General features: G+C 40.8%; 1 long non-coding RNA gene across 1 annotated transcript in view; it reads right to left on the reverse strand.

Moving 5' to 3' along the window:
* Positions 1 to 14,181, reverse strand: part of LOC149872105 (uncharacterized) — a 33,529-nt gene extending 19,348 nt beyond the window's left edge. The window contains exon 1 of the long non-coding RNA XR_016440582.1: positions 14,050 to 14,181. This is a non-coding gene — a long non-coding RNA (uncharacterized LOC149872105). The remainder of the gene's footprint in view (positions 1 to 14,049) is intronic.
* Positions 14,182 to 14,530: the final 349 nt, after the last annotated feature.

Genomic DNA, 14,530 nt, shown 5'->3' on the forward strand with positions numbered 1-14,530 from the left:
GACTATATAGCACACCAACTATTACATACTAAATTTCTAGGTGCAGTAAATGCAAGGTAGTTCACTCTACTTTTTAAATTAATTGAAAAAAAATGATTAAAAGTTACCAGGGATAGCATAAGAACTGCCATTTAGCAGCTCAGACTATACATCGCATCTTGCCCAGTATCCTGTGTCACACTGTAGCAGAGGGTGGATGCTTAAAGGCAGAGTGAAGAGGTTATGACCAGGGTATTTTCCCTACTCCTCTCCCACGTGTGGCCTCCACTATTTAATATGCAGGAAGTTCTGGTTCAGAGGGTCCACCCCTAACTCCCAGGTTTAATAACTCCTGATGCAACTTTTCTCCAAGAATTTGTCCAATCCTTTTTAAAACCTGGTTAAACTATCAGCTTTCACAGTGTCATGTGGAAATTGTTCCATACCTTAATTACATCCTGAGTGAAAAATAACTTTATTTTGTTAGTTTTAAACATAATCTCTACTAGTTTAATTTTGTGATTCCCTAGTTCTTTTATTGTGAGAGACAGTGGGCACAACTACACATAGGCAGAGGGAATTTTGCGGTGGGGGAGCTGAGCATGTGTGAGCTCCATGCTGGTAAGTCAGTGGGGGGTGGGGAGAAGGAGTAGCGCTGGGGCTGCGGTGGAGGGGAAGGGAAAGGGGTCATGTGAAGGAGGGAGTTGGGCTGGGGTTGGGGCAGGCCCTGTATAGTTAGGGCAGTGCGGGGCATGGAACAGAGCTGTGCCTCATCTGGGGGATGCAGGGATGGGGTGGTGGCTGTCACTGCTGCATGCACCCTGGGACAGCACAGGGCTATGTGCTCCCAGATCTGCACAGGGCAGGGCAAGCTCCCACTGTGGGCTGGGGCTGCACCAGACTCTTTCTGGAGGGAGCTGGGCTGCACTGTGCTCGGGTTGGGCAACAGTGGCACTGGGAGGGGGCTGAGGGAGGCTACAAAGAATTTTGGGGTGGCTGAAACTTCCCCCAATAACCCCCCTCCCAGTGCTGCAGCCGCCCACCCCAAGTGCAGACTGGCCCAGCCCCCTGCCAGAAAGAGCCAAGCATTGCCCATCCCCAGCCTGCAGTAGCAGCCTACCCTACCCCGCATTGATCTGGGGCACATGCCCTCCCATGCCACCCAGGGTGTGCATAGCAGCAGGAATCATGCCCCTTGGATGAGCTGCTCGTGGCTCAGTCCTGAACCCTGCCCCACTGCAGCTGTGCAGTTACTGCCCCTGCCCTAGCCCCACTCCATCTCTCCCTGCTAGGCACATGCCCCTCCCCATCCCTGCTGCACATGGCCAGAATACCTTATGACCCTACTGCTGTCCCATATTTGGGGGAGCTAAGCCTCATTAACCCCCCTGCCTTCCACCACCTATGCATCTGCATGAGACTTTTACTGTGGAGTTGCCTAATTAGCTCCACAATGAATTTTCCACATCTAAATTTGTGGCCCTATTTAGTCACAGTAAACTAATAAATGCCACCATAGGTTAGAACTTGTACATACAAGTACTATCTTGCAGCAACATTATTCACTATAAATCCCTATATACTTCAATATTTAGTATTTTGTAAATGCTTAACCTGTCTGCCCTCTTTTCTAAACTGAATCAACCCAGTCTATTTAGTCTTTCCTGATATGTAAGCCCTTTCATTCCACAAATATCTTTGTTGCCCTTCACTGTACCTTCTCCTGTTCTACATCCTTTTTGAGGTGTGGAGACAATAAGTGGGCATAGTCTTCAAGATATGGATACACCCTGGATTTATAAAGGGACACAATAATACATTCTGTTTTGTTGACACAGGGCTTGTCTACATGTTCTTTAAAGTGCAGTAGTTACTGAACATTTAATTTAGTACTTGCTTAATGAAGTACTAACTAAATGAGCAGTAACTCACACTATTGCAGAGCAGCACCACAGCATGGGATTTTAGTGATATTTACTTTGCAGTAGCTTAATACTACTGTGCAATAATGTATTAACACAGTTTTTGCCTGCCATGCTACTGTGCAGTGTTATTTGGCTAGTGCACATTAAGTGTCCCATGTAGATGCATCCAGTAAGCACAGCAGTGCACATACTGTTAGTGTACCTGCTTTTAAGAACAACAAAATAAAAAATGTGGGTGTTTATACACATGGTCCAGCAGTGGGGGAGGGGTACTCCAAGAGCCATTCTAATTAAAGTAGTGAAGAAACCTTTCTGCATGTGTATAGCTGCCCTTTGAAAACAAATTAAATTATCTCCATTTAATACACATTATAAATATTTACCTGAAGAGATAATATAGCATAGCTACTGTGCTGTAAATTCACATTGTGTCTTAGAACATACTAATTGCTCCATGGGGAAATTTAATTCCTCTACCTCATTTTCCTTAAACCTGGCATGAGATGTAGAAATAAGAAATGTTTTGCAATTAACAAGTGATATCACCTCTCCTGCCTGCCCAGATGTCTAACCAATAATTTGTGGTAAGGAAACCAATAGTGTATCTGTTCCCCAACCACCTATATGTTTTCCCTACCTATATGCTTTTTGGCAGAGAAAACAAGGGGAACAGTGCTTGCTTATCTCTAAATTCCTGAAATCACCATCCAAGATGCTCACGCTAGAGAAAAAAGGGGCATGGAGTTTAGATTACAGTGGGTGTGTCTACGTGTGCATTTACACTGGCTTAAATTTACTGCACAGTAAGCAGGAATAGGCCAACATCTACATGTGCAAGTGGCCTGGGACTAAATTTAGGCTTAGGTCAAAGCAGTTGCCATGTGCCGCTGTGGCCACCATGGGGGGGGGGGGAGGGAGGGGGGCAAGAGCTCCAGGCTCCAACCACATGGCTGCCAGCCCTTGAAACTAACTTTAGTCTTAAGCTGGATCCAGGAGAGGTGACCAACCAGGACCCCTGGGAATGGGCTTAGGCCAGCCCCCTTGTGGTTGGGCAGAACCAGCAGGGGAGCCCCCTGGGTTACTGCTCAGTAACATGTCTACATGTGCATTACTGAGAAGTGACTAACAGGCATATATTTGATACTTGCATGGGGCAAGTATCAAATTTATGCTCAAGTTGGCATAAGCTGCCATATTTACTGCAGAGTATGAGTGTGCATGTGTAGACTCATGCTTGTACTGCTCAGTAACTTTGGTTACTGTGAAATAAACAAACATGTGTCCAGTTTCACCTATTGCATACCTTTGGACTCCAGAGCCTGGATCTGCTCCCTTTGCCAAGAGGATTGATTACTAAATAAGGTACTATTCACTGTGAGCATGGAAAGCAGGCTCCAGCCTTAAAGCACTAATGAAAAATATAACATTCATCACTCACAGTTATTGAAGATAAGGTCATTTCTTAATGGAGATTGAGCTAACAGAGATGGCCAAAATGGCACCCAAAAAAACCCCTTAATTTTTTTGCCATAAGTTGTGCATTCAAGCTCTTCCCTCCCTCCCATTCCCACTCCCCAATCCCCCCTACATCTCTCAGTCCCCTTTACACTTCAATATACTTAAAAGCAAGCTAAGTTCCTATTATATGTTCCTTAGTAAAGTTTAAAACAGCTTATATAAATACATTTTCAAAAATTCAGATTTTTACCTACTATGGCAACAACAATACAAAACAAAACAAAATCAAGGTGGGCTCTTTGATCATTGCAGACATACACAATCATTTTTCCTGCTCTTGAATTGCACTGCACTTCATGAGTCTAAAATACACTGCATGTTAAAAAATTCAGAAGAAAGATTTCTGCGCAGATAATACCCAGCAAGGCCCATGGAGGAAAACAGGTATTTTGATATCCTTGCAAGTTGTAGGCAATAGGTGAAAGATATTCTGGGTAGACTTGGTTGCTGAACACAGTCCTATAATCCAAATCTACATTCTTCGTGTGTAAATTGTTTACATTGAAATAGGGTTTCAAGTCACTGCTTCTGGAGTGTATGGGTAACACAGCTCTAGTAGACAGAATAAAAGGCAGAATCACAGTCACTAAGCAACAAAGGATATATCAAGGGTTTCCTTTTTAGATAGATTCCACCAGATAGTACTTATTACACATTGCATGCCAACCCATTCCTTAACTCTAAAGGGCAGTATATTCTATTGAAAATGAGTCCTTGGATCCCTTACAAAAATATAGGGATCCATCACTTGGGAAAGCTACATATGGTAGTTAGAGCAGGTGAGTGTTAGGATTTCTTCAGTTTAGTTCAGGTTGTTCTTGCTGCGCATCCTCAGATAGAACGTGTGGTTCTATCTAGGCTGTAGTAAACCAAACTCTTCTCTATGGCTATGAATTTAGGGTGACCTAAAGGGACCACCTGAAAAGCAGGGAATGCCTTCACCAGCACTACCTCCAGAAGATCCTTGGCATAAAGTGGGAGGTTCATCACACAAATGCCAATATCCTTACTGACAGTATCACCACCATTATGGAACCATTAATTATTCAACATCAGCTGAGGCATTGTGTGTGTATACCTGATATATGTTACCAAAAAAACTGCTATACTCCCAATGCAACCAGGGACAAAGGACATGTTGGGGCCAAAGAGGAAATGCTTCAAGGGCATCCTCAAGTTTCCACATAAAGAAGTGTGGACTTGGCATCACAATTTGGGAAAAAACTAACCTGGGACTGGACTACATAGTGATGCCTCATGAAAGAAGGTATGTCTTACTTTGAGGAAAACCTCACCCTAGAGGCAGAAAAATGACAGAAATGGAAGGAAAGGAAACAAGAGGGAGAAATGCATGGCCCAACCCTCCCTTTACCATCCCCTGTGGTGTCTGCCAGGCTGTAGCATCAGCCTTCTTTGCCATCAATGGACTTGTCTACTACCTTTTACTTGACCCATGGGACTGATCATCCTTGACCCTGAGGGTTTCCTCATGATGAGAAAAAGGTGTAACATCTTTATCCTCAACTTTTTCATCTGTAAAATAAGATGAATGTTTATCCACTAAAAGGCTTTCATTTATATTATGCACTACTACTCAGTGAGGTAAACTGCTTTAGTTACCCACTATTTACCACTATTCAAAAACATGATAAAGGAACTAAATAGTATGTTACCTCTCCATGGTCATTCATGCATACTATTTATTTTTTAAAAGGAGATCAAAGGTAAGTATCTATGGATAGACTGAGGCTTGCTCCTGCCTACTCAACTTTCAAGATGATCCACAAAAAAGAAACACTTACAACACTTCAGTGATACTTAGAATGATACTAACAACTAAGGTATAGTTTGAGCTGTAGGAGTCCTTGGGAGACAATGAAGTATAGGTAGCTTAAATACTTTGATGATTTAATGTGAGCTAGACCCATGCATAAAATGGAAGTTCCCTCTCTGCTGTTAGGATCTAGGATAAATTGCATTCCATTTCTTTCCTTTGCCTCCATCCCTCCTAATTGTTAGCTTTTCCTATGGATATTTTTAAGTATCTTGTTCATCTACATGCATTTTTGTACAAAAGGTGCACTTGTGATCTATGAATCTATCTTATGTTACCACAGAAAGGGTTTATACTGCATAGAGTATTCATGAACTCTACGCTTCTGGAAAATGCAATATAATTTATTTTCTTAAGCCCCCAAAATGCACCTCAGGAAACATTAAACATCTTTGAATATTTCACTTAGTATTTGAATTCTCTATACTCCCATGTTCTTTTTTTTTTTTTCCAGTTCTAAAAATGTTTCATTATTGGAATGAATTTGCTGTTCCTAATGCAATATGTAAAATGCAGGCTTAAAATGTATTACTAAGAGAGCTTTAGGAGCTTCTCTGGCTATTTACAGTAACTACCTTCACAGTTCATTGTCACTAGGTCAGGAACGAGGCATATTGGCAGCATGAGAAAAATGCACCTCCTCTGCTCATAGAGGACTTTTTTTTATTAGAACAGAGGACTTCGGCCTCCATAGCTATCAGACCTTCATTTTTCATCAGTACTAAAATTCTTATGTAGTAAATATATAATGGATTAACACAAGAAGAGACATACTATGCTCTAGGGAAACAATAACATTGCAGATTTTTCCATTCCTTTGGAAGAAGCATATGGTTCTCCTTAGCCCACACTTTTCTAGTGGCAGACAGATATTCAGATGGAAGCCTTGTATCAGTTCAATGAAGATTTTGACCCTTGAGACTTCCTAGCAAAATTAACACCCCTGTTAATGTCCCCTGAATACGACAATGGGAAAGTAGTGAGACAAGGAAAACTTGAGGAAACACCAACTTTCATTGATTTATTAGCACATTGGTTGTGTACTCAGAATAGACAGACAATGCACCTGCATCTACCACTTACCCCTTCCCTATGAACAGATCCCAAATACTTGACTCCGCAGAGTGACATTTGTGGCAAAGCAATAGGTAGAGACACAAGTCCATAAAAGTGTTAGAACTATTCATTCTCAGTGCAAGAGAAAACTTTATATGTAGAGTCTCAGTTACACCTGGTTCCTATATGATTTTGTCTTCTATTCATTCCACAAAGCATTGATGTATGTTAATATAGTTACTTTAAGAGATAAAAGTGATGGTGCTTGCATGAAAAGTGCTCTATTTTAACAATACAAGTGTTTTGACAGGAAATTATTAGGCCTGTGTGAATCTTTGGGTGCTGATTCGATTTGGAGGAGATTCGGCCTGATTTGGTGGCCAAATCTCTGAATCTGAATTTGGAAAATCAAATCAGGGGACCAGTTAAAAGGTCCAAATTGATGTGAAGCTCTCTGAATTGGTTTGGAAAAGATTCAGAGAGCTTTGGCAATTTGGGCAGCAGGAAGCTGGACCCAGACTCCCTGTTGGTAAATAGGGTGTGGGGGAGGCGGTGCGGGAGGAGGGGGGAGGGGACCATGAGGGGACCTCTTGCAGGCCCCAACCCCTGCCTGCTCTCCCAGCCCCCATGTGCCTCCACAACCCCCGCCCGCTCTCCCTTGCCCCACCCCCCCCCCACCATGGCTGCCCTGCCTAGCCCTAGCTCCCAGTTGTTTCAAAAAGCCCCAACTCACAGGCTGCTGCCAGGTGGTGGGGTGATCTCTGATGCCCCCTTCTGTCCCACACTGTGTGGGGGGCTCTGCCATGAGCCCCCGACCACTCTCCCAGCCCTCCCTATGGCTACCCAACTTGCCCCAGCTCCTGACCCTTTAAAAAGAAAACAACAACAAAAAACTTTGAACTCGCCAGCTGCTGCAGCAGCCTTGGGGCTTCTGGGGGCTCATGGAAGAGCACCCCTTGCAGTGCAGGTCAGTAGGGGGGCAGCAGGGATCACCCCCCTGCCGGGCAGGAGCAGGTGAGTCAGGGCACTTTAAAATTTTTTTTTAAAGGGTGGGAGCTGGGATGGGTGGGACAGCCATGGGTGGGGAGAGCAGGCAGGGGTCAGGGGGCTCATGGCAAAGGCCCCCATGCGGCGTGGGGCAGTGGGGAGCAGCGAGGATCACCCTCCTGCCTGGCAGCAGCCTGTGAATGGGGGCTTTTTTTTTGTTTCAAAGAGCTGGGAACTGGGATGGATAGGGCTGGGAGAGCAGGCAGGGTATGGTGCCTGTGTGTTTCAGAGATTCAGCTGATTTGGAAGGAGCCGAATCTCTGAATTAGATTTGGCCTAATCAATTCAGGGCAGTGATTCAAATCACCGCATTGAATAACCATCCCCCAAACTGGCCAAATCTGAATCCGAATCCAAAATGAATACTAGCCACTTTGCACAGGCCTAGAAATTATGAATGCAAAACAAAGAAGTGATAAAAATAGAAAATGTGCTATGTTCACATGTGTTTGTGTAGGTTAGCCATTTTCTACAAATACACACCAAATTGTAAGCCTCAAAAGTCTTGCACTCTACCCTAAAATTATTGCAATCAGATGCCTATGGAGGATTGAGAGTGGGAAAACCCTGTACAATCTAAATAATTATGTTTCTTCCTTCTGATAAATATGCTGCTTTACTATCACTGAAGAAATCACCATAGGTAGAATATCTATGGCCACTTGTCACTTTAGAACCTGTCAAAATAAAAATGGATAAAACTCTGAATCCACATCTGATGCCAGGCAAAGTCAATGAGAATTTTTCTCATTGATGTCTAGAGGCAATGAATCAAGCCTGTAGTTATGCCCCAGAAATCACACTAAAGACAGATACTTCATACAGAAAATGGAGAGAGGTAAGTGTCTCCAAAAAGTGATTTTGAAAGCTCAGAGTTACCAAGAGGTAATCAATAGAAACTGCTAAACCACTGCTGTCTTTGAACACCTGGCCCTCTAAGGAACTTTGGAGCCTGATTCAAGTTTATCCACTAGGTGCCTTCATTTATTTCTATTCACAATGCTTAGCTACAACTTTGATACATTCCTTTTCACTTTTCTGTTTGTTTTACAGCAGACTGTAGGCTCCAGATTTGAATTTTGAATATAAATACAATAATAAACAAAATATTTTTTAACCAAAATTTGATAACAATACCAAAGTTTCTTATATTTTTCTTGTTTTAAAAACAATGGCAGGGGGTCGGACTAGATGACCTACTCAGGTCCCTTCTGACCCTAGAAACTATGAAACTATGAAATGTAAATATTCTATTGCAATGTTGCAAAATTGAACACAATAGCAAAAGAGGAGAAGCATAAAATGAAAACATTGCTTTTGTATTTAAGCATGACAGTTTTTAAAGCCAGAAATTAATGTAAAATACATGTTTATGTCACTTCAGTTTAAATATGCTTACATGTTTTGTTGAATCAGGCATGAATACAGTAGAACTGATTGGCCTTGTTTCATGCCTATGTTTGTAAAAATGTTGAAAAAAATGGGATTGAAGAATAGGGAAAAAGTAGGAATGTCAGGGTTCTGAAAAATAAAATCTTTTTTTGAAAGAAATAGAAAAGAGCATTGGTATAATTTAAATTGTGATTATTCTGCATGTTCAATGACATTTTTATCACAACATCAGCAAAACATTATTTGGATTTTGTGACAGAAAAATTATCCTAAAACATCTTTAAGTCAGAGTAGAGGAAAAAACATCTGAATGGTATTTTTTCAAGTGAAATAATTCATCAACATCTGTAATAACATGACAGTCTTTACCAAACAGTTACTAAGTTTCAAACAGATATTTCAACAATGTCCTAAGAAAGAATCAAGACACTTAGCATCAAAAATAATATTATCATTCTTTCTATTTTAATAATTAAAGTGTGCTCAAATATGGCATTCTTGTCTTATTAGCTTTCCTTTGGCTAGATAGCATTATTTCCAGAGTTGTAATAGCATTGGCTTATATATATTGGTTTATTCTTAAGAAATGTTACCAACCTAATGATGTTGCTGAAGGAAGAGACATTTAACCAGCAGCATAAATTCAAGTAAAACCCCTAGCACAGACAAGTAATAACAGTATAAGATGCTTTATTCTGTTTTATTAAACTGGAATAAGTTAGACAGGCATAATACTTTCATACCAGTTTAAATACAGTTAAACCCATTTTTATTTGTTTGGGTTAACTATGCTGGCATAGTTAGAAAAGCTAAAAAAAATTAAGTTAGACAAGGCTTTAGATTCTAAGTTCTCAGGGGAGATAATCATAACTGTGTTCTATGCTTTTATAATGCTTAGCCCAGTGGCATCCTAGACTGTTACTAGAGCTTCTAGTCATGACTTCAAAACAAATAACTTATAATACTAATATAGTAATCAGCAGATGAGGTTGAAAACAAAAATGATATGATAAGATGTGATATAAATTGGAATTGTTATTGCTTTTACAACAAAACAGCCACCATTCTGTCAGGTTCAATCAAAGTGAGGGAAGCAAAATGTCAATGCTTACCAAATAGAAAAACATGTTTCAAACCTGCAACTTGAATCTATAAATAATAGGGATTGGGAAAAAAAAGTAAAAGATATAAAACTAGTTGGAAACCTCTCTTTTAAACAAAAGATATAAGATGTTTGAGGGAAAAAAAAATGTTTTTGAATTAAACTATGAGGACTTGTGTATTTTTCTAATTTATTCCAAGCAAAGTATATTTAAAGTGGTGCCAGAGAGCTGAATTCCTCTAAAAAAGGTCTCTCTGACATCAGTGAGCTAGGGATATGCTTCAAAGAAACTTAAAAAATGAAACAGTTAAAAAGCATTCTTAGATGTATGCTACGCTATTTTAGTTAGCATTTATTTATTTATTTTTCTCTTTGTGCAGCATATTTTCTGCACATCTGGGCTATTTTATTATTAACACGTGCCAGTCTGAACCAAATTCTGAACTTTTTGGAGCCTCTTTCATCTCATATAAAATAGCTTTCCTTCCATAGCCTCTCAAACAAACAAACAAACAAAAGAAAACAAAAGCACAAACAAAACAACAACAAAAAGCCTCCTGAAAAAAATTGAAATGTTGAAAGCAAAAGCCTCCAAAATCTACTATTAGTAATTGTAATCAAGTTTCTTTCAGGATGCTTAGAGCCCATGCTAGCCTAAGTGCTGTGTGCAATAGCTGGTTAGAAAAATGTTAGGCACATTACACATTAATAGGAAACACTGTTCAGAGCAAAATGAAATATTCCCTATTTGATCCTACATGGCAGAGAGGTAGCAAAGAGGGGAAACCCCATTCATCATACCCTGATAAGGGCATCAATCGTCATTGCACTGTGCCTCATATAGTGAAAGCTGAAGGCCAGGAAACAAACAGAAACCGTTTCAGAAAATTTTGTCCCCCTCCAGTAACCGATGTTCAGGATCACATATATCTTAGACCAACATTACCATTTTTGCTTCCCAGCATAGCAGTTAAAATGACGTATTAGCTCATATTGGATTTTGTTTAGGAAAATATGAAATATTTAGGCAGCAGAGGCTTTCTACAACTGCTAAAAAATTACCTTATGGACTCTAGGCAACAAGGAAATGCAATAGGTCCTGTTACCACCACATACATGCATTAGATTCCCTAAAAATCAAGACATTTAACCTGCATTTATATCCTCAATATACCACACTACTGAATAGTCTGCCTCTACTTCATAAACCATATTCATGGGCAGGTGTTCCCAGGACCCATTCTATGATCATGCATCTTACTTTAAGCCATGTGATCATAGATTGGGTCCTCACTTGTGCACCCATTTGCAGGTTCCAAGAGTCAAGGTGGGAGTGCTATTTAAATTAAGTTGGGGGTCATGTGGGATCAGGGGGTCATGTGGGGTGAGGGAGCCAGAGGGCTAAAAATAGCCTGGTCAGGATGGGGAAGAGTTTGGAAAAGTGCAGCCCCAGGGCTGTGGCAAGCAACTGGGGGTTTTTTAGCCCCCAGACTACACTCTGAACTTTTACGCACATGCGGTTAGCTTGTGTATGGGTTAACCCAATCTGCATAGTGCACCTTCTCAAGGGAACTAAATTAGATCAGGCCAGCCATTTTTTGCCCAATCTAAACTCCCCAAAGATATAGTCAATCTAAGTGTCATGTCTGCATGTACCCTTAGACTATAACGGACGTTACAATGCACATTTTAAGAAAGTTCAAATGGCAATATATATATATACACATATTTCAGTTAGATATGGGTCCTCATGATATTTGAAATAGGAATTCAACTTCATCCAAACTTTTCCACATTGCAGGAGATTTTAAGTTGGTGTCTAAAAGGCCCCCTGTACACACACAGGCAAAGGCACAATGTGATCTAATGCACAAGTCATATAATCATGCCTCCTGCCATTCCACATATACAAGGCAGGAGGTGAAACTGTCCAATTGCAAATCAGATCACATTACTACTTAAATGATTGCTGGAAGAAGCAAGTTCTCATGGCAGAGAGCCCCCCTCAGTTGACAGGCTCCCAGCTGTGGAAGCACTCCATGCACTCCTGGGGCCAGAGATTCACAACAGGGGTGATTTCCCTACCCCAGAGGGATCCCAGAGGGATCACCATGATCCTCCAACCCTGGGAATTTCTGTGGTCCAGACCCCAGACCCTGATGTATCACAGCAGGCAAGATCCCCAGGGTCCGGGGGCTTCATGCACCCACAAGCACTAGGAATAATATCAGCATGATCCCCAGGGTCTGGGTGTTTCATGCACCCCCCAAGCCCTGGGGTTTGCAGCAGTTGTGATTCCTTGGGCTCAGGGACTTTACGCTTGGCATGGTGCATCCCTGAGGCTGGAAGCCCTGTCAGCTGATAGGGTTCCTAGCTGCAAGGATAGATTCAGTTGCATGTGCAAATCAAAGCTCAATAGCAAACAGCTATAAAGTTAGTACACATTTTCAAGGTCTAACTTTATAGCTGGTTGGGGCATTTCTGTGGCATGATAGGTACTTTGCTTGCACTTGTATCTGGTCTCCAGGTAATTGTGCAATTAACAAGTTAATTTTTAAATACTTGTAACATATATAGGGGGCCTTTATTTTGCTAATCATAAAACCCTAAATAATAATATTGGTCTCTGATTATGGCTTAGGCTGCGAGTGTCCCATTCATTCTAACCGAGGTCCATTTTGCCAGTTTGGGTATCACACACACCTTTTTCATAATTATTCAGGAGAGTTCCAATTGTAACAGTTGTCCACATACACTGAGTTCATGTAACATTAAAAATATTTGACACAGCAGCTATATGCTTGAAAACAGCAAGGATGCAACACTGACTCAAACAGCAGGTCAGAAAACCAATTTCCAAAAGCTGAGTGTGAAATACTATGAGAATTGCTTTTCTAGTGGTATTTCATGATTAGTGTTGCATAGATGTGTAAGTGGGTTTCTTAGCCTACTAGTTTTTGTAGGGGAATTTACTCCAGAGGAGCTCATCATCCAGCTGTTTAAAGCAAAGTCCAATCTTTTAAGCAAACAAACAAACAAAACAAAGTAAAACAAAACCCCTCTGCCCTGTCCCGGACACTAGAGGGGAGACCCTTCCGCTCTGGTCCCAGCACAGCAGACTGACCCCTACTTAAAGCTTGCTTTCTCCTTTTTACTTACTATTCTGGGACCTTTAAAATTGGGACACTCTCTGCTTACTTAAATGACCCACAGCTGGGCTTTCTTAACGGGTCTGATTGTTCCTCCTTAAAGGGACAGACCACCCTGTTACAATATCTTTATTGCAAAATAAAACAAAAACACATAGAAATTTGGCCTTGTGTTTCATTATAAACACTTACAGATGCATCAAGAGGCACCCTGAGGTTCCTGGATCTTTGAATCAAATCCAGGTCTAGTTGGGATTGAAGCTGGGGATAATTTGTGGTCCTATGTCAAAAACAGGTCAGACTCGGTCTTTTTCTGGCTGTATCTAGCTTTATGAATTGTTTCTCCCCAGAAACAATTTACCCTACTGTATAAAATAGTCTGTGTATGTTGTTTAAAGAAATAACCCCAAATGTGCATTTATCAAAAAGAGTGAAATTTTCGTAGAGAGGCAACTGTTTATATTTTTTCTGTGACCCAAATTCCATATGAACTTGGATGTGGTCTCAACAGGATTGTGGCCACATTCTTTCTTCTGTGTATGGAATCAAAATCTATTTCTTATTAGAAAACAGTGACCCAGATGCCATGAATTCAGACTCTTTTATTATTATTATGATTATTATTATTAGTTTTAAATGCATTCAACTCAGGCTTCCCAACCCTTTGTAATTTCCTATGTTCAAACACACTCCCTGACCTCACCCTCCTTGGATAGAATGTTTGGAGCCAAATGTGGCAGCTGGTTAATCCAAGTTTTAAATGAAGCTCATTGCAAACATTTGCAGCCGTAAACTTATCAGGTTTGATCAATGAGGGTCTTTTCCTGCATAATTTTAAATATTCTGGACAAGTGCTAGGAATATTTCAGGCTTGGGGTATGGTTTCACTTAAGAATTTGGAAGGGGTGGGGTGCGCTCAAATGGGCAAACTCTGGTATGATGAACGTTTTCCATGGAGGAAAGAATTAGAAGTGAAACAGAAAAAAATAAGAAGCTGCAAACTTGGTGTCAATATAAGGCTTAAGGATATTTCTTTGAGGCACATACCTAGTTTGTAATTTGCTTCTTTCCTCTCCAAAAGCCATAAGATCTGCAAACACAACCTGGGATACTTCTTCAGTTGTATGCATAATAAACCCTCTCTCCTTCTCTCCAAGGGATCTGAGTGTCTTGTTTACTTCATAATGCCTGGAAGACAGTAACAAACAAGACTCTTTATTAGGACTTGGAAAATGTTTTACGGGCCATAATTGGTCAGCAGCTGTCAGGCCTTTTCTTACTACATCATGGAACAGCTGATCATTCTCTTTTGTTTCTGAGTAGCCCGTCCTTTCACACTTACTCATAAGGGTGCTCTCTTTGTTTAGTTTCTCCGCCCCCACCACCTTCATCTGTCTGTCTGCAGGCTAACCAAGTAAGTTGAAATCGTCTCAGTAAAAACTCACAGTTATTCTGATCATGTTTAAATAATTAAGAGAAGATTCTCAAAGATATCAGAGTCTAAACTTTCAGATAGCAATTTGAAGCT

This window comes from Crocodylus siamensis, chromosome 2, assembly GCF_052110815.1.
Source record: "Crocodylus siamensis isolate JL-2025a chromosome 2, ASM5211081v1, whole genome shotgun sequence".
Taxonomy (NCBI): domain Eukaryota; kingdom Metazoa; phylum Chordata; order Crocodylia; family Crocodylidae; genus Crocodylus; species Crocodylus siamensis.